The 22,068-nt window shown below is 38.9% G+C and overlaps 1 protein-coding gene and 1 non-coding gene across 7 annotated transcripts in view; one reads left to right on the forward strand and one right to left on the reverse strand.

The window, feature by feature from the left end:
- CNTNAP4 (contactin associated protein family member 4) overlaps positions 1 to 22,068 on the reverse strand; it is a 260,224-nt gene that overhangs the window by 190,532 nt on the left and 47,624 nt on the right. The gene's annotated exons all lie outside the window — the stretch shown is intronic.
- Positions 19,341 to 19,472, forward strand: LOC133079201 (small nucleolar RNA SNORA2/SNORA34 family). The gene has a single exon (XR_009698083.1). It is a non-coding gene; the product is annotated as a small nucleolar RNA SNORA2/SNORA34 family (small nucleolar RNA).

The raw sequence follows: 22,068 nt of genomic DNA on the forward strand, positions 1-22,068 counted from the left end.
ACTTGGCCTGTCAGTGACATCTGATACTTTCAACTACTCCCAATGCCTTGATATTCTTTGCCCACTTAAACTTCCATAAAGCTCATTCTCTTCATTTTCTTCTTAGCTTATTAGTTGCTCCTTCTCAATCTCCATTGTTGGTTCTTCCCTTTATCTCTTCCCTCTGAAGGCTGAGATGCTCCAGGGCTCAGTCCTTCGCCCTGCTTCTTCTCCGTCCCCATCTCCTTGCTGACCTCTCTTGGCCTCATGGACTTAAATATTATGTGCCAATAATTCCCCAGTTTCTATCTCCACCTTCAACCTCTTCCCTGATATTAGACTCTCTACTTGATATCTTTAACATTTCCCAAACCAAACTCCTCTTCTTCCCCCAAATCCTACTCTATTCACATGCTTCCCCAACCCAGTTTATGACAGACAATTCCATTCTTAAAGTTTCTCAGGACAAAAAAAAAAAAAAAAAAAAAATAGAGTGTGCTTGACTCCTTTCTTTCTCTCTCACCATACTACCAAACCGACAGAAATACTGCTGGTGCTACTCAACTCTGCAGAATCAGAGGATTTCTCCAACTCCACTGGTGCTCCTTTCTATTCCAGCCTCGATTCTTGCCATAGCAACCTAACAAGTCTCCCTGCTTTCCCCTTTGCTCACTGAGACTCTCTCTGTTCTCTATACAACAGGTTTAAAATATTATTCCTGGGCTCAAAACACTACAATAACTTTCACTTTCACACACAGTGAAAGACAAAGTCATTACTATACAGCCTCCAGATTCCTTATATGATCTGCCCCCCTTGCACGGCTCCCGCCCCAGGTCTGGCTTCCCAGATCGGTACCCTCCATCAACAACGGCCTCCTCAAGGTTCTCTGAGCAAACACCATTCTCCCATCTCCCATCCCACGCTTTGATAAGCTATCCTTTCTGCCTGGAGTGCTCTTCTCTGAGATAGACTGGGCTAAAACCTTTGCTACCGTCAAGTCTTTGCTCAAATGTGATCGCTCTCATACAAGCATGCCTCTCCTGACCTTCCCTATTAAAATTCCTTCCACCCAGCAATCCTGCTCCCATTCATCTTAATCCAAACCACTTTTCATTTTTTGTCAGATATTGACATATTTATACATACATTTCTCGTTTAGTATCTTTCTTTATCCTTTATCTTGCCCTATCAGAATATAAGCTCAATGAGGCCTAGAGTCTTGGCCTGTTTTGTTCAAAGATAGATCCTACATGTCTAGCGCACTGCCTGACACATAGTAGGTGCTTAATAAATAATTACTGAATAAAGGAATGAAATAAATCTGTTTCCATATGGGTATAATAAGACTGTGTTAATTCATATACCAAATATGAATATATTATACCTAGTGGCAAAAGCTGGAACTAAATAAAAGCACAAGATACTTCTCTTTGCAAAATGGTACTTTCAGTGAGGTTCTCGAAGAGAAAGCTTAGGCGCTTGGCTGAGACACACACACACACACACAGAGGCATGCACGTACATACACACAATGTCTACCAACCACCTCAAAGTTCCCTAGTTTAATCACTTGTAAACTACATGTCCTAGATGTATTTATTGCTCTATTTTTGGATTTTTTGATACAATGAAAGAGATGCTTTTTACTTCATTTCCCCAGCAAGGTTCTAAACTAATAATACCTTACTAAATTCTCGTAGGTTTTAGTGTTTTGCTGTTGATCAATTTTTCCTCCCAGCAGATTGGCAGACTGACTTTCAGCCCTACTTCTTGTATTGCCAGATCAAACGTTTCTGAAGTGTTCAATAATTCAGTGGATTAATCAGTAAATATTTACATCCTTTCTCTGCTTAGGCATTTTGATTCGTATATTTGATGTGCAAATTTTGGGAAAGCCAAATTTCCTCTAGAAGACTAGAATAAAATTACAAAACCACCAAAATCTGTGCTTTAATTTTTTTCACCACAGCCAGTTTTATTTCATTCAAATTAGTAGCTTTGGAAAAATGACTTTGAGCACATGATGTCTGGAAATTCAGACGGTAATCAGGACTTGCCCGTGTTTTGCTCTAAGACCATTATAATACTTTTCTAAAAGTTTCGATTTAGATCTACTACAGTGAGGCAGGTCATTTCAGTAAATGACCTCATGCATCAGATAGAGCACACTGACAATATCCCAGAGACTGAAAAACCATTTTTTGCTTCCCTACCTTTTTTTTTTTTATCTTCCCCAGCCGGAGAGAGATGATAAGCTGCCATGAGTCAAATGTCCTCATATCACTACTGGGTTAAGAAACTGAAGTCACTCTTGTACCCAACAGACATTATTTCCACATAATGACTGGAAAAGCCAGCAATACTAGGGCATAGTACATGAAAAAAGGTAAAAAGTACAAAACCAATTCCAGGCATTTGATCAAATCATTTAATATTTTCCCAATTTGTGATTAATTAATCACATTAATACAGCATCACGATCCCAATGAATGAGATACGTTTAACTCTAGGGTTAGATATTTGTTGAATTTAGTCTTGAATACACATACTTTAATTCCACGATTTATTCCTTTTTAAGTATTATTTTATTGTGGAAAATTTTATTTCACAGGCAATGGGAAAAATTATTAGTGATGCTGGTGACCGAGACATCCTTAACATTCATTCATAACATTCCCCTCAGCTTGACTGAACTTCAGACAGGTTTTTTCCCTGACCATAGGCCCCTGACCTCCCTTTTCTCAGAGCATTTAATTGAGGGAAGTTGCAATTGTAAATTATTTCTCTGATCCTTGCAATGTAAATCTTCATCAAGCCTCCTTACAGTTTTACAATCCAAGAATGTCTTTCTCAAGGACCTGAGTCATCCCTCTGAAAAGTAATCAAGAAAGATAGAGCCCTATCTCCCAGTCTCTGCGGGAGGGCAGGAGCCTAACTCCACAAGCACCAATTAGCAAACACAAATGGCCTAATCACGTTGACCAACTTCCCCCTGAAGTTCTCCAGTACTCTTCCATTAGCTCATCAGCTCAGTGCTTAAAAACTCTCCCACTTTGATTTCAACAGAGCAGAGTTCAATCTCTCTCCCCTACTGCAGAAGTCTTGACCCCCATTGCTATAGTCTTGAATAAAGTCTTTTTGTCTTTTTAACTCAATCCAGTGCAATTTTCTTTGACAAGAGATAATTGGGTTTTTTTTTATTAGAAGGATGTGTTTTTCATTTTTCTACCTCATGAGTCATGTTCCCCAGAAACCATTACACAGAGTCTGAGAAGATAAAGAACAATGCTTAGAAATGAATGAGAGTCTGACTAGAGCTAACCAGAGGGGTTCTTCAGGATAGTGACAGTGTCCAAAGACCACTGCCCATCTGCTCTACCTATTAACCAAAAGAATGTCACAGCCAGCTTCGGGGAATCTGAATAGAACAAGAAGTGTCACGGGGCCTGGCCAGAAAAGGTGATGGCCTTTGTCAAGAGAACAGTCGTAGGGACCAAATGACCACTAAATTTGGCAGTGTACATCAACAAACATCCAGTGTGAGGACCAACCAAACCACACTTAGCAGGTATCACTGACCTGGGACACAAGGATCCAATCAATGATCTTGTGGTGGACATCAACACAACAACCGACATATGGCAGGGGAGCCCCCCACCCAAAGTGCCAGGACATCATCTGAGTTCCTCTCATGCCGACTGCCATTTTGGAAAGGAGTGGAAGAAAGATTAGGAAATCAGAAGGTCTGAGCATTTACCTGGAAGAGACTGACACAACCAAAGGAGGTTCCTTTACCCAGCAGAGGCTAGGGGGTTTGAGGTGACTTGGTAAGTGGGCAAAAATGGGAAACAGTCTCTGAACTGAAGAGCAAACAGGATCTTCCCCAACTAAAAACAATAAACTCAGCTGCTAAAAGTTTTGGCAATACTGAAAAATATATGGTGTTTCCATGTTACTTCTCAACTACTAACATAACCTGCAGACTCATAGCTTTGCAACTAGCTTGAGAAAATCAGATCAACCAGTTTTCAGATCTGAATGACGAAAGATACTAGAGTATCTTTATGAGTGTCTTGTGCATGTGCTTAACATCCCCAAAGCTGCCGATTATGCATTTTATATAACTTATGATTTTCTAAAACTGTATGTGGATTGGCCAGAACGATGTCATTTGCACGTGTACATGGGTGGTCAACCAGAATCAATATATCTATCTGGTTCAAAAAACATTTTGCCATATGCACAGCATTGATACAGTCAGGTCTACGCTGCTCCAGAGCAGAATCACTCCACATTCATTGGGCATCACACTGATTTTTGGTACAAAGAAGAGAGAAACACACACACACATACACACACACACACACACACACACACACACACACACACAGAGTCTGCTGGCTTTAACAGAAATAACGTTCTACAATAGCATGTGGAGTGGGATCCAAGTAGGACTGAGTGTGTGAAGCCAACAGGTGAAATACTCCTCCAGCATCGGGCAACCAGCTCCACGCGGCCCTGGGCCCAGGTACAAAGAGCGGAGCACACAAGCGTCAGGGCTTCATAAAAAGAATACAGGGAAAAATACGCTTTTACAAGATTTAGTTCAAAATGGTGATACCTGACCATTAATTTTGCCAGTGATACACATACATTTAGATTTTTTTAATTATCCTCAATTATTACATGTGTATTCAATGGTTTCTTTACCTCATTAAATAAAACAAATCATGTTTTGACATATGAGAGTCTGGGAGAGTTTATTGTGCCAAAATAGTGAAGACTCCAAATAGACGTAAATGGAACAAACCACTGCTGTGGTTTTTTCCAATCAAGCCCTTTTATTTATTAATCTGATTTTAGCCTATGGTTATAAACTCATCATTTTGTCATTGTATCACCTAAACTGAGAGATAAACACCTTCTAAAATTATATGCACCAATTATTCTGTATTAGAAACAATATCACACATTGCCCTGGCTTCACCAAGAGAAAAACCGTCCTATTTTGAGGGAGTGTGATTGAGTCGGTCAGGATGTGAAAGGTGGGGAAGCACAAGGAGAGGAGGAAAAAACACATCATTTTGCTCTGTTTATCTCTATCTTATTTCTATTTGTAATGTATAATGGAAAGTTCTAAATTGTCCTTTTTGATAAGAAGAAAGTCTCACAAAGGAACCTCATTTCCACTTGAACCAATGAGGCCTTTCACACGGTTGTCAGGCCACCTATCATGGTTCATGGTTCCCAGTGTATATTGATCCACTGAGTCATAAAGTAGTGCTTCCAGCTGGGAATGAGAGTTAACGCAAACTCTCTGGATCAGAAAAGACGGACCCCAAAAAGTAGGTCATGCTTCTGCCTAGCCAATTTCAGATTGCTCCTGGCAATACTGTGACTCTCACCCACACCCCTGCGCCTTCCCACAGGCCCCGTCACCACACAGGAGAATGCGGCAGCTGAAAACAGCATCCTAGCAGAGGCAGCTCCACGCATGTTCACGGTGACCGCTAGGACAACTATAAGAAAACAAAGACTTTTGATAAGCAAAAGGAAAAGTCAGTTATCAACATGGATCATTCTGTTGCAACTGGTTTTGCTTTTACTATATTCTTTTTCTGAAGAAATAACATAAAGGTTAATTTGTTGGTACTGTTTGGAATGTATCTTCAGAGTTTAGAACTTTGCATTTTAATTTTTTAAGTTACCACCAAATTTTTAAAAAGTTTTTTAAGAAAAATAGAGAGAGAGAGGGAGGGATAGGGTGGAAACTTCTGGAGGTGATGAATAAGTTTAGGGCTGTGATTATGGTGATGGTGTCATGGGCATATACTTATCTCCAAACTCATCAAGTTGTATACATTAAATAGGTACAGCTGTATACATATCAATCATACCTCCATAAAGTAGTTTTTAAGATTAGCAATTCATAATTTTAAGAAATATTAATGTAATATTTCCAGAGTCAGCTGAGCTTGTCAAACATAAATGTCAAGATCTTTATATTTTTATTTAAAGGTATCGATTTTTCCCTTAACAAATCATAACTGAGTAGAAGAGTATTGTGGTGTGTTAATCGCCATAAAAAAAAAGTTTTTTTGCAAAATTATATGCAATCCTAGGATTTTAGGCTCCTTTACATAAAACACGGGAGGGACAATATAGTTGCATGGATGTTGTATTTAAGGGGACCTCCCAGATGATCTTCAGACAGAGTTTCAATAGTGAATTCACGATTTACATGATTCTTCAGGGATGATGCTTTCAAAAAAAGAACAACTGCTTTTTGCTTTTGCTATTTTGACATACTGTATCTTTAGAATATCTATCTAGGTCAATAAATGAGCTGCAAATAAAACCATCAGGAAATGTTTCACAACCAAAATTCTGTCACTTAGAGCAAGTCCCTCCTTCTTTAGCTCCAGGTGACACCGCAACTTCCTGGGTTTTTTTCCTCACCCCTCTGGCCAGCCCTTTTCGGCATCCTTCACAGAGCTCCCTTTCTCTACGTTTGTTGAAAAGCTAACACAACTGTCCTCTCCTCTTTTACTTTACATTCTCAGTGGACTACATTTCTCATGCCTCTGGCTGCAATGATTAATTTTTTTTGTTTTTGGATGACGAGGCCTGATCTTTATTTTTAGCTCTGACTTTCCTTTGAAATCTGTATTCCAAATCCTGAATGCTTCCTATATATCTATTCATGGATGCCCTACAGAGATCTCAAACTCGACATGCCTAAAATGGATGTCTTACCTCCTGTCAAAACCAGATGGCCGTATCATTCCCATCTTCAAGTCACTCAGACTAAAATGTGAAAATCATTTCTAATTATTCCCTTTCAATAATAGAAATTTCTACATATGTAGAAATTGCCAGATCTGGTCAACGTCACCTCCAAAGTGATTTTCATTGTCCCTTTTGCATTTCGTTATTCCTTAGTTTAAGTCCGTATGTCAACCACTCAGTTAAACTTATTTTCTGTATTTATTTTTAGTTATGGGGGATACAACTTTGAAGCAAGTAAATGAAAGCATGAAAAGACATGAAAGCATTTGAGAGATCCTAGTGAGGCAGAACTGGAAGGCCTTGATGTCCTGTGAATAACCTCTTCGATGTTAGATGCTGGGAGGGCAAGGAGCATGGAGAGGACAAAGTCAAGGATGCCAGCTTGGAAAACTTTCTGGATGCTGGTACTGAGAGTAAAGAGTCATCAACGGAAGGGAAATCTGAAAGACGTAAAATTGAAGGAATGGGAACCCTAAGGAAGTACGAAGGACTCAGAATGCTGTGAGTGATTCATTGCGGAACAGAGGGGCAGGCCTTCTAGGGTGATAAAAGTGAAGGAAGCAAGGCCACTGAGATTTGCATACGTTTACAGGATTTGGAGAGGAAATCAGGAAATTGTTTTCCGAGCCCGATGGCCTGCGCTTCCTAAAAATCTTCAATATGTGCCTTTTAGAAAACCAATCTGTTTTTGCCATCATTCCCAGAGTTGCTTTGGTAAAAGCAGGTTGAATCATTTTTCTCCTGGTTGCAAAAAGCATTCTTTTTGACACAGCATTTAATTCAACTTCAATCTGGCACTGGAGCCTCAGAAAATAGTCTATTTTTCTATGAAGTCTGTTCTCATTCTCCACAATTGCATTTGAATTATACTTATTCCTGTGCCTCTCACTCAGCCAGGACTTTGTTTCTTCCACCTCTCAGCTGCAGCTCAAATACCACCTCTCCCACAGTCTCACTATAAGAACTATGTAATATGAGATAATATAGTTTATTTATGTTTGTTAAATTAATAACTAAGAATCAAGTTTCCTATTAGAATACCACTGTCATATTTGAAACCCACTTGGCAGAAACGTTTGTGTGCTGCTCAGACATGAAAATGAGGCTTGCCATTAGCTGAACTGCTATTGTTCTAATATGGCCAAACTCAGAGCAATTGAAATAGATTAAATAGATTCTGAGATGACTTCAGAAGGTCAAAGGGCTGTGAGAGCTTTGCTTTCTAGTAACAAAGTAAAATGACAGACTTTTTTAATGAGCAAAATCGACACTTCAAAGGATCTTAAACTCTCTTTATGCCATTTCTTTTCTAAGACATAGTTCTGATTAATTCCCATCAATTTTTTTTGGAATATCTGAAATTGTGTCTTGAATTCCAATGAGTAAATGAATATTGGCCAACTGTTAATTTAATAAAGCGTCAACATAAATTAAGTATCCTAAAATTTAAATGACTGTGGTTTGTGTGTAGATTACAAAGTGGTTAGATTTTATATTTTTGAACAATGTAATAAACACTTTTAACAAACTCTTCTCAGACCTTTTCAAAAATAAGAAGAAGACAGAAATGAGAGGTTAAAAGTTGAATAAAGGAGAAGCTATGAAGTTTAGGATATTTCTAATTCTTAATAAAAATTATTAAGCACAAGAAACTAGAAGGTTATAAAATACCACTTTCTTTAAAGTCCCTAAATATCATCCCTCATAACAAAGAATATAGAATTTATCTCCCTAATTATATTTACTAGTTATGCTTTTCAGTACTAGATCACACACAAACTTTTCAAACAGAGAAAAATATGGTACACAAGGAATTATCAATATCATTCTAATCACCATCATTAATACCCACAATTTACATCCTAAAAACCTAAACCAAAATGTGATCATTATATCCATCAGCACATACATAATCAAAAGAAATGCTAGGTATATCCAGAAAAGACAAAAACTCTTGATTTGAAAAGATATATACACCCCAATGTTCACAGCAGCACCATTTACAACAGCTGAGATATGGAAGCAACTTAAGTGTCCATCGACAGATGAATGGATAAAGAAGATGTGGTACATATTTACAATGGAATACCACTCAGCCATAAAAGGAATGAAATAGTGCCATTTGCAGCAACATGGATGGACCTAGAGAATGTCATAGTAAGTGAAGTCAGACAGAAAAACAAATATTATATGATACCACTTATATGTAGAATCTAAAAATTAATACAAATGAATCTATTGACAAAACAGAAACAGACTCTCAGACATAGAAAACAAACTTATGGTTACCAAAGGGGAAAGGGGGGATGGGGAGGGATAAATTAAGAACATGGGATAAACAGATACACACTATTATATATAAAATAGAATAGCAACAAGGATTTACTGTATAACACAGAGAACTATATTCAATATCTTGTAATAACCTATAATGTACAAGAATATATATATATATATATCCAGATCACTTTGCTGTACCACCTGAAACTAACACAATATTGTAAATCAACTACACTTCAATTTAAAAAAAATGCTAGGAATGACTCTGGATCTGCTAGTTATGAATAGAAATCGCCGATGTATTCTACAAGGTACTAAGTACATCACTGTTCTAACTCATTTGATTCTCACAATAAGCCTAAGTGATAGAAACTATTATTTTTCCTATTTTAGCCATGAAGAGACTGAGGCAAGGGGAGGTAAAGTCACTTGTGAAAGGTCACAGAGCTGCAGTAAATCAGGCAAAACCCTAAACACAGTCCTACTTCAGAGCCTATTCTTTGTCACTTAAGATAATGGCTTCCACCTTCATGAACTTTATCTTTTATGAAAGAAGATGACACATCAGCAGGTGATACACATTATATGAGGAACTGAATATACAGTAAAGAAGTTTAGGATAGGGCAACTGCTGGCTGAGTGATAAGGGAAACAGAAACATTTCATTCAGGTTCTAGGGTGGGATTTTCAAAGGTCAAAATGAAGGGTTGGAGCCTTCGGAGTAGAGGAATGACTTGAGGGCAGACAGGTGCAAGGCACGTTTTTCAGGATGGCAGTAACATACTGAAGGGAGTGAGGGGGCATGGAGAGGGCAGTGGTCACTACGGCAAGAAAGGAGAGTGGAACCAGATTGTAGGAAGTCTTTCATTCAAAGCTAAGAAAACAACTGTCAAACTCTCAGCTCCTGAGGACCACCTAGTGTGTGTTTTCTGTTTGGCACATATGTGGATCACCAGTTTTAGATAACTTGACAAATAGAGACCATCCACAATTTTAAATGTACAGAATAAACAATATGTTAAGATCACTAATAATAGGCATGGTTCTTCATATTCTTTTACAAGAAGATGGTATTTGCAATATTTTCCCAAGCTATACCCAGCCTGATGGATAGTTTGGTCTGTATGGGCAGCTTCCACAGCGAGTTGGTTTAACTATCACTCTTGATATTTACTAAAGAAAAAAAAAATTTTAACTTATACACCACTGAGAAAAAACAGATGTCGTGAATACACAAATTAACATATTTATGGATTTAGTTTTCTGAGCAACAAACAATCAAGCACTGGGAACATGTCAGACTCTTTTGGTTCATGTCTTCTGCATCACAGTCCAATTCTAAAAAGAAATTTTTGTATCTTTCCCCCCGACATCATTACATCTTGTCTCACGAGAGGTAAGTCCAGGTAAGTAGTATGCCAGAAAGTGTTTAAAAACTAGTTCTCTGGGGGGAAAAGTCCTGCTTTACAGCATTTGTCAGTTCCTGTGGTGTAAATGCTCCCTCCATGGCAGATTTCAAGCTCCCAACGTGACAATGCTGAGTTGGGAAGAGCCGCTCTCCCAGACCGGCAGGTTACTGACCATATCTCAGATAAGCTACTTGAGCACAGCAGTTGGAATCATATTAGAGTTATGAATTTCTCAGTTACAGCCTCAGGTTTGAAAAATCCATTTTTTCCTAACTCATTCTAATTTTCTCTCTTGAGCTCCTATTCTGTCCAATGTAGAAAATCAATCTAATCATTTCAGAGGCACTCAGTCCAGTTCATGGATTTCTCAGTCAATTCAGGATTTTATTTCTGTCACCTTCAGCTTCGAAATGCTTGCAGGGATCTGCCTCCCTTCCTGCCGACCCTGGGGGCAGAGGAGACCGGGACCACGCTTTCTCCGTGTTTTGTGTGGGCGGTCAAGCAGCTTCCACTCCGCACCTAGGTGACTGGCTGCAGGTTAGTTGGGACATGCCTTTGTCACAACATTCTGATGCTCGTCCTCCCATCCCTGGTGTGACGCTTTGCCCACACCCACCACTTCACGCCCTAACTTCTGCATCCATTCTTGGTGCCCACAGCAGCTCCTGGTTCCCCTCACATGCCATCCGGGGCTGACGTGGGGACTGTCACAGCACGGTCTCTGCAGTGCAGCAGCAGGATGATTTCGTGACTTCTCTTGGGGCGGGCACTCTCCTCTCCAAGCACCCTTCCACATACAGACACCTGAGTGTGAATGAAGGGTTCTGTCAAGTTTCCTACTATGGACTTAGTTTGAGGACAGGACTTCAGGGAAAATGATCCCTCACACTTGCTTTCTCACGTCTCTTCCCTCAGTGGGGTATGGGGAAAAGGGATTCCTTTAGGCTGGTCATTTCCCCTTTCAAATCGTTTATATTTTAGATTTAAAAGGTACCCACTTAACTTTGTTCCCAAGCTGGGCAGTGACCATCCTTTCCCTTAAGCCATGGGTGGCGTGTGCCTATCTGTGCTGAGAGGGGAGACGAAGGACCAGTGGGGAGGTCATGTCTATTTCTTCTCCCCCCATCACCCCACATAGAGAAATAGCCACTGAGGCAATTATTATTGTCATTAAAAATGCTCATATTTCATCCTTCATTAGAGGAATTTATGCACTCACCTTTCCCAACATTAACCAGTTTACTTTCATGCAAAAAAAAAAAAAAAAAAAAAAAAAACAGAAACCACTGCCCACTTTTTTGCACAACACAATAAAAAGAGCCCCCCAACCCCTCACTTCCAGCAACCTTGGTTTGGTAAGACAGTCACACTGAGATATGTGACTGTCCGCCCACTCTCCTCTGTGAGCAAGGTTTCTTGTATCCATCCAGGGCCACCTCAGTCCAGTTCCACAGCATCTTCCAATCTGCAACATGCACCAAATGATCCCGAACACAAGGAAAAGTGCTGTCTCCTGCAGTATGGGTCACCAAGGCTAACCAGATTCAAAGACTGATGAGTCCTTTGCACTTACATAGGCAGAAGCAAGATTAAAACTCAGAAATCAAAGTGGTTCTTATGTTGAAGAAAGCAGGAGTCGACTAGTATTTTCTCATATTTACTCCTCCACATCCAGAACCACTGAAAAAAATCTAGGTTGTGATAGTGTCTTTTGAGAGAGGAATTTTGCAAACAGTTTATTCTACTTTGCTCCCCAAGCATAATATTAATAATGAGATGGGGTTTTGCTATTAGGAGTGCAACTTTGATGCATATCAAATTCATAACATTCACACTAGAAGACACTAGTTTAGATCCGTTTTACAATCTGTAACTCTTTATTGATAGTCTCTATTTGTTGAGACACCATGCTCCTGGTTTCCTTTGGCTCTTTGAGCATATTTAAGAGAGACGATTTAAAGTCTTTGTCTAGTAAGTCCAATGTCTACCCAGTGGTTTTCTTACTTAGATGCCTGTATGAAATCACCACATTTAAATATGCACATATCCCAACTTCTATGATTTAATCTTTGTACTAAAATCATGGTCACTCCTTATATTTATGATATTGTATATTTATTAGATTTGTAGAAGAAATATAAGTAATAACACACAAATTAAGCAAAGATAGGTTAGTTAGCAGAAACTATACAGACATGCCTCAGAGATATTGGGGAATAAAGACCACCACAATAAAGCAAATATCACAATAAAATGAGACACAAATTTTCTGGTTCCCAGTGCATATAAAAGTTATGTTTACACTATACTGTAGTCTACTAAGTATGCAAGAGCATCACATCTTTTTAAAAATTTACATACTTTAATTTAAAAATGCTTTATTACTAAAAAATGCTATCATCTGAGCCTTCACTGAGTCATAGTATTAACATCAAGATCATTGATCACAAATCACCATAATAAATATGATAAAAATGAAAAAGTTAGAAGTATTGTGAGAATTACCAAAATATGACACAGAGACACAAAGTGAGCAAATGCTGTTGGAAAAAATGGTAATAACAGACTTGCTCGACACAAGGCTGCCGCAAACCTTAGATTTGTAAAACCACGATTATCTGCAAAGCACAATAAAACAAGGTATGCCTGTATTCTGTTACTGAATTGCAGACAATTCATATATTCTTACACTTTAATTTGTGAAAAGTTTTTAAGTATTTTTTATTCCTTTTTCCTTGAAACTACCAAATTATCTGCTCAACCACTGCAGAATATTAGCTGGACTTCGGAAAGCACGTTCAGAAACACCTATACATGCAAGGGAGGTAGGACTGAAAGTCTTAAGCAGGCAAAAAACAAGGTCACAACTGTGCTTTAAATTTTATTTTTATTGAGGAAAGCCTCAAAGTTGCATGACTTCAAAACTGCAAGGTTATTAAAATAACCTTGCTTAGAAATCCAAAAACTGCATTAGGGTAGTAGCAATGGAAACCGCCCCCCCCCCCCAAAAAAAAAGAGTGTAAGAGAGACAGATTGCAAACCACGAATACACAGGATTTATCATCTTCGGAGGAGGGATCAAGGGAGAAATAAAAGGTGATTCTAAGAATTTTAAGCCATGGTGATTAAGATAACCACCAGGAATCAGAAAAGAAAAATAATTACAAGCAGAAGCTGGTTTAGATGTGATATATTTAACTTAAGACTTATGTTGAGCTTTTTTGTGAAGACAAGACATCTAGCAGGCAGCTGGAAAATTCCAGCAGGCAGTTGAAAATACAAGATAGGAGATTGTTAGACATGTTTCTCCTCTAGCACAAATGTGGGAGGTGTCTGCACAGGCCTCCTCCTGAGGCCCTGGCAGTGGACCAGCTCATTCAGGGAGGGCATGCACAATGCCAAGGTCAAAGACAAGGCTTTGGAAAAACCCACATAAACATTGTCATTTTGGCATGGAGTCTCTGATCTTGTTTTTCATTTTTATACAGATATTTTTATATAGTCTATTAAGTCAGTTGTATTTTATATGGCCAATTTTAGTCAATTTTATGTGTGTCCCTTTTCTTTTGTTGTTAATATTCATGATACGCCAATTTTTTTAAAAAGGACTCAAGGGAAAAGGTAAGAGAAGAATAACAAATAATCATCAAATCACTGAAATGTGATTTTAGGGTAGCTTCCTACTTAAATTATTGGAGCTTTAAGGACCTAACAGTTCCCACTGAGGGAGAAAATCTCTGATATTAAGTCCTATTTGAGAAGAAACACAGAGAAGTCCTTCTAAAATCGTGTAATTTTTGTACATCTTTTCCCATGGAATTACATCTGAAGGGCAGCCTTCGAAAGGGTTACAGTTAAAAATCAGATGAGATAATTTATGGGAACAGATTTTAATTTGCAGAACTATTAGAGAGACAGACAGACAGACATGTAATATATGAAGTGACGTCAGTAAGATGGCAGAATAGGAAGTCTCCCATTCATATATCCCCTCAGCAACAATAATCTGGCAGCCATCCACGGACAGAAGCCCCTTTGTGGGAGCTTTGGGATCCAGCCGCAGGCCCAGAGAAGTCTTGCCCCGCCCAGGGACCCACCAGGAGACACGCCTGACGGTACCCCCTGGAGGTAGGCCCACTGATTTTAATGCAAAAGGAGATTCTGAAACAGTCCTGTAACTAAGCCCCAGCCCTCCCAGCTGCCGTTCAGGGGCTGGGCAGGCCAGCCGACGTTGGTGTGACTGCAGATCTTAAAGTAGCCCCATCACCTGGCCCCAGGCCCTCGCAGCTGCAGTTAGGGAGCAGTCTTGCCAGGATACACGTCATCCGTGCCCCCAGAGGTAGGCCCTCAAACCTTAGTCTGACTATGGATATAGAAGTGGTCCTGGAACCCAGCTCCACACCCTCTCAGCTGCAGACCAGGAACAGTCCTGCCCACTCCGGGACGTGGAGGGAGACACACCCACCCTGAAGTGGCCCTGTGACTGGGCTCCAGCCCTTCCCGGCCACAATCCGAGAGCAGTCCCACCTGCCCTGGGACCTGGTAGGAGACACGTGCCTCCATGCCCCTGAAGGCAGCAGGCCTGCAGACCTTGTCCCAGCTATGGACCCTGAAGCAGCCCTATGAATCAGTTCTGGCTCCTCTCAGACACAGTCTGGGACTAAACCTGCCTGCCCAGGGACCTTCCCAGCGATGCTCCTTCAAATGCACAGACAATAGCGCAAGGCTACTTAGATCACGAAAAATCAGGCAAACATGACACCACCAAAGGACACTAATAAACTTCCAGTAATTGACCCCAAAGAAATGAAGGTCTCTGGCCTAACAATTCAAAATAATCATCTTAAGGAAGCTCAATGAGATACAAGAAAACACAGACAGATAAGTAAACAAAATCAGGAAAACAATGTATGAATAAAACGAGAAACTTAACATTTCCAAGCAGTCTTTTGATGAGATGCAGCTCAGAACTTTCCCCCTTGAGGACAAAGGTGGAAGATTTTATACATCAGTTCTCATCTTCTGTCGGTCAAGGTAGCCTCACAGGCAGGCAATAGTGCCCATACCCCACCATCAGAATTTATGGTGCCCAGTGGATTCCCTGGAAGCAGATCATCTCTCAGCATCAGGGGAGCCACAGGGCAGGAGGCTACAGGTAAGTGGTACCACCCAATATGAGACCCTGTTACACCTGTGGGAAGTTGAACTTGGTCCTGGTTGGAGAAAGAGGCGGGGCTGAGAAGATGTAAGTGTTGCCTAAGAGGTGCCCAACACACAACAGCACATCTGTAATTATAATAGTCTCTAATATGAGTGAATACACAAAAGATGGTCTTCTACTGCTGGCTATAGTCACACTTCCGCTCCATCCTCTCCTAGGTAAGATGCTCAAGATACTTATGCATGGATCAGACAAGAAAGCTCTAGGCCCTGCTTTCACTGTTTCTCTGGTTATGCAACCCACTATGCGTTCAGAACACATGTGCACCCCAGCCGAGAGAGAGCATCTCAGGCGGAGGCCAAGCCCGACCCCCTTCACACATGTATGCTAATATTTTGTTCACGAGAGAGTGGCTTTTTTTTTTTTAAACATCTTTATTGGAGTATAATTGCTTTACAATGGTGTGTTAGTTTCTGCTTTATAACAAAGTGAATCAGTTATACGTATACATATGTTCCCATATGAGAGAGTGGCTTTTAATTTTCCTTCCTTGTTTGTCCTTGACAGGGTTTGGTATCAAGGTTATGCTGGTCTCATAGAATGAGTTGGGGAGTATTTTGACTTTTTTTCTGTCCTCTGGAAGAGAATGTGTAAGATTCGAGTCGTAGCTCCCCTAAAAGTATTTGGAAGAATTCACATATGAATTCATTTTAGCCTGGAGTTTTCTGTTGGAGCGTGTGAATTATGGATTTACTACCTTTACCTGACAGAGGAATATTTAAATTTTATTTTATTTCTTGGGCACAATTTTTCAGGCTGCGTTTTTCAAATAATTTGTTCAATTCATTTAAATTTTCACAATTATTAGCAGGAAGTCTGTTAAAATATCCTCTTATTATATTTTTGTCTTACTGATTGTCTATATCGCATGTTTTCTATTTCATTAATTGATGTACTGTTCTTTTATTCCTTTCCTTTTCCTTACTTTGGGTTTAATCTGTTGTCCTTTTTCTAATTTCTTGAGAAACTGAAGAAGTAGGCAATGGATGGGTTATTAATATTTAGCTTTCCTTCTTCTGTATTATGTGCAGTTAAGGCTACCAATTTGATCTAAGCTGCATCTCACAATTCTGACCTATAGTATTTTGTTATCAGTGAGTTTAAACGTTCCCTAATTTCCACTGAGATTTCTTTTTGAGAAGTGTGTTAATTAAATTCCACACCTTTCTGGGTTTTTAAGTATTTTTTAATTATTGATTTCTAGCTTAATTCAACTGTACTAGGTCACCTACTCTGCATGATATAAATCCTTTGAGATTTGTTGAAACAATTTTTATGGCGCCGAATAAATTTAAGTAAGCATTCTAGGTACTCTGGATAAGAATGTGTATTCTGCAGTATTTGGAGGCAGAGGTTTATATATGCTACTCATTATATAAATATAAATTACATATGTAAATATTTTGTCAAATTTGTTAACTGCTGTTAAAATCTGTATTTCCACTGATCTTTTCTTTGGCATACTTCTTAAATAAGCTACAGAGACAGAAATATTAAAAACCTCTCACTATGTTTAGTGTTTCAATTTGTAATGTCTATTTCTCCTATTATTTCTGTCCATTTTTCTTTCTGTATTTTGAAGCTCTGTTATTTCGTGTAGAAAATGTCAGACTCACTATATGGTATTTCCTTTTTCTCCAGGATCTTTGACCCTGAAGGCCTGGCTATCTTGGTTTTTCCCAGATATCTTCAAGCGGTTAACACTTTTTAGCTGGTTTACTTGTTTATAGAAAGGCAGCTAACTGTTACGGGCTGAGCATGTCTCCACCCCCACTCCCCAAATTCATACACTGAAGCCATACCCCCCAATGTGATGGTATTTGGGACCTTGCAGAGGTGGTCAGGTTCAGATTAGGTCTTTAGAGTGGGACCTCCCTGATGGATTTGTGACCTTATAAGAAAAGGAAGACAGATCTTTCTCTCCCTCCCCACTTGCAAGCACCAAGGAAAGGCCACATGAGCACACAGCAGGAAAGAGGCTGCTGCAAGCCAGGACAGGCTCTCACCAGGAACAGAATCTGCTGACACCCTGATCTTGGACTTTTCAGCCTCCAGAATTGTAAGAAAAGAATGTCTGTTGTTTAAGCCACCTTGTTTGTTGTATTTTATTATAATGTCTAAAGCTAGTGTTTAGACTAGAGTTCAGACACTAGCTTTTCTAAATTACTCACACAGCCAGCCACCTTGGTAGTTTCAGTTCCTTTAACGGGAGGTAAGACAAAGCCTTAGGTAAAGTTTTATCATCCAGAGTTTCCTGGGAGATCAGGCTGTGTGTGGGACTTCACTTGAAATTGCTTTCTTCCCCTTGCTAATCTGGCTTCTCACACCCCCTCACTGTTTTCTCCTGGGAACCATCCCCTAATAAACCTTTAGCACCACAATTGTCGGTCCAGGGTGTGCTTCTGGGAGAACTCAACCCAATACATCACCCAATTACTTACTCACTGTTTATTTTCACTGTACCTACATGTGAAATTTTCCTCCTCAACAGAATGAAAAATATTAGATATACACAAAGAAGTGTAACCTAATATTAATGATAATTTAAAATTTTATGAATGTATTTTAACTGACTAAATTTAAGTTCCTGTATCAATTTCAATAGGTTCATATTTATAACTTCAATTCCTATAGTTTATAACAGTTGAAGACATTTCCTAAGCCAGGCACATACTGTGTCTTCTAGTTTGAGAGGACTTAGAAGGACAGACTGCCTTAAGATTCTCCCCTTCTTCTTGAAAAGCCATCAGTGTCACTCACTCACATGCTTTGAAAATCTCCATTATTAGAGTGAGTCAAAAGGAAAAGAGATGGTGCCTATAGAATATTACAAATAAAAAGAGTACATTGTCAGACAATTTAGAGATCCCCAAACTCAACCCCATACTTTTACAGGAAAGGAAAAAAAGAGAGGAAATGTCTTTTCCCCAAGACCACCCACAATTTAGTATTATAACCTAGTTTTTGTGATTCCAAAACCAGCATTTTTTATCACTATAAATTACTTAGGATCAGCTACATGGCACATTCACTGGGCTTACATCATCAAACTGATTTAGAGCTGAAGAAAGCATGGTACAGGGCAGACAAGGACGATAAAGGGTAAGACTGAGGGAGGAGCAAGACACTGGCCAGAGATCAGAAGAGAGTCGAACATGTTCTTAAGGAAGAGGGCCCAGAAGGGAGAGCTACATCCAAAGTAAGAGAGAACCAAACATTCAGGAGGACAATCACCTCTGATGTTAAATCAAATGAACTGACAGAAGAATAGAAGTAATTCTATATTAATCCCAGAAGTGAGAGCAAACTCTCCTATACTTTAATGAATAGAGGATACAGGCATATCAAGAAATAAGATGTAAATATTCACTAATCTTTATTTCACCTTCTCAAAGCCAGTATGCAAAATATAATCTATAAGTACATGTGATACACCACTGACCATAAAACTGATCTGGAACTTCATTTGCCAAACCTTTATTGAAATGTTAGTAAGTTTTTTTTAACTTCATAAACCAATTTCCAATTGCTAAAAAAGTAAAAATATTTTAAATAAAACCACCAGATTACCCTAGGTCACAGACTTTGACTAAGGATATATGAGAACATTTTATCTTAACTTCAAGCTAATAATGAACATATAAAATATAATTCTTTGTTTGGCCCTGAATCAAGGCCAGCAGTTTGGCTGTTGGTTTCAAACAGGAGCCTAAAGAAGTCTCCTCCTATGGTCTATTGGCCATTTCAGAACTTTGGAAATGTAATGGTCAATTCATTAGAAAAAAACATCTAAGTCATTGGTGATAGATATGGGCTAATACTTATTTGTAGTTGATTAATACTGGGATTCCAAAATTTTGAGATCCCTGACTTAACTCATTCATTAGAATTATAATACTGTTAAATCCAATTACTACAAAAAAATTGCTGAGGATCCAAAAACAGTCGGATGATTCTGAACTGTGAGCTTTCTTTGAATATTATCCTTTCGTATGGTCAGGGCCCTGACTTGTGTATTTTAGACTTCATTCAAATAGGAAACTTATATTTACTATTGGGCTGTAAAATTTTTTTAGTTGTATATTGAACTGTGAAAGTGCATCTATATTATGGACATTGATTGAGAAAGTTACTTTCATAGTAAATGCACCATTTAAATATGGTGTTCTTCATTATATGAAAGGCATAATTCTTGCTGGATTTCATTTGCCTGGCAAGATATACAAATATTTGGAAAGTAAAATGTATTTTCTTTAATAGGAAGGGAAGGAAGACTTCCTTGCTCTTTTGAAAGGAAAATTGATTTTTTTCTATTCTGCTTATTAAATATTTTACCAATTTATTAATTATTGTAACAAATGTCTGGTAAAGGATTACTGCCCTTAATATATAAAATTCTTGTGCAGAGTAATTAAAAACTAAAGATAAATGCTCAAAAAAAAAAAATTCTTTGACCCTGCTTTGTTCTATAATTAATCAAGAATAAAGACTCTTCTACCAGAGTTATAAGGATGCCTGAATTTTGAGATTACCTTTGTATAAATTAAAGTATATATTTGGTCCTGTGAGGTTTGCTAAAGTGGGGTTAATTGGCAGGACACACTCTGAAACTGTTTAACATTCTCTTGGGACTGTGCTTTTGTAATTCTTCTGGTTACACCACAGTGCCGTGATCATTTTCAATAAAGCCAAAACCTCTTCAGTATTATCCCTATTCTTCCAAAAGAAAGCTAGAGAATTAAAGCATAGAGGTTAAGTATTTCTTCCGTCTTTAAAAAAGTAAGGGACAAATGTAAAACTGATAGCTAGTGGGAAGCAGCCGCATAGCACAGGGAGATCAGCTCGGTGCTTTGTGACCACCTAGAGGGGTGGGATAGGGAGGGTGGGAGGGAGATGCAAGAGGGAGGAGATATGGGGATATATGTATACATATAGCTGATTCACTTTGTTATACAGCAGAAACTAACACAACATTGTAAAGCAATTATACTCCAATAAAGATGTTAAAAAATAAATATATAAAATTACTTCCTACTTAAATAAATGAATTTTAAAACGTCTTCCTAAAAATAAATTAATTAATTAAAAAAAAAAACGTAAGGTAGTAATGATTTAAACCCAGGAATGGTGAATTGATCCAGATAAGTCTAACACCAAAGTGTTCACTCTTCACCTAAAATATCATGATCCACTGGAGAGAGTACAAAGGAGAGAAGCAGAGCAGGCTAACTAAGGTTCAAGTGTGCTGGAGAAGCTTGCGTCCTGTGACTACAGGGGCGACTCTCAGGGATCTGACTATTCAGGAATTTTTGTCAGGTCTAAGTGCTCGCATCCCAACATTAAGAACTGTACATCTCCTAATCTCGGAGATCAATTAGGGCAAGACAGAAAAATAGGGCAAAGCTAATACAAAGTCGGGTACTTACAGCCTGACTCAGCATGGAGGTGTGGGACCCTTGCAATTCAGGTAATTATTCAGGCCGAGGGCTTACTCAGGCACATTGCATCCTGGGTGTGATGGGAAGCAGTTGATATGGAAGCAAATAAACTGTTGGCATCTTTTGTTCTCTAGCCAACTCTATAAAAATAGGCGGTCCCCAATGCAGTCAATTCTCTACACTCAGTTCGTGAGGCTCACCTGCCCCATTTCTGGTCCTGGGGACCATCAGGCAAATTTCAGACCTACACCCACCATGCCAATGAGGCTCTCCTTTTCTGAGGCCTGAGTTTTTTCAGTCCTGTACAAAATTCACCTCTTATTCTTTTCCTCATAAAGTACTGATTATCAAATATATTAATTTTATCATTTTAAATGTGATAAGTATAAACGATTATATGCAATATGTTTAATGGCAAGAAACATTTACCTCATCTATCCTCTTAAGCACTGACATGCACCATGCATACCTTGGGAATTTATCTCTGGGATTTTAATTTAAGCATAATAGTTACATGCAAAGAAGCACAATGATTTAGGGCAGTAATTCTCCCCCTAACCCCTTGCTGGCAATATTTGACATTTCTTGGTTTGTAGCTATATCATTTCAATTTCTGCTTCCATCTTCTCATGGACTTCTTCCCTCTGTCTCCTCTGTCTCTGCGTCTCTGTGTATCTCTTTCCCCTTAAAAGGACACCAGTCACTGGATTTAGGGCCCAGCCTAATCCATTATTACCTCATCCTGATTATACCTGCAAAGACCCTAGATCTAAACAAGGTCACATTCTCAGGTACTAGGTGTTAAGAATTAAATATATCGTTTAGGGGGACACAATTCAACTCACAGAAGTCTACCCTTTGCTCCCCCCAAAATTCATGTCATCATCATGCAAAATACATTCACCCCATCCCAACATCCCCAAAAGTTTTAACCCATTCTAGCATCAAC

Source organism: Eubalaena glacialis, chromosome 18 (assembly GCF_028564815.1).
Source record: "Eubalaena glacialis isolate mEubGla1 chromosome 18, mEubGla1.1.hap2.+ XY, whole genome shotgun sequence".
NCBI classification, from domain to species: domain Eukaryota; kingdom Metazoa; phylum Chordata; class Mammalia; order Artiodactyla; family Balaenidae; genus Eubalaena; species Eubalaena glacialis.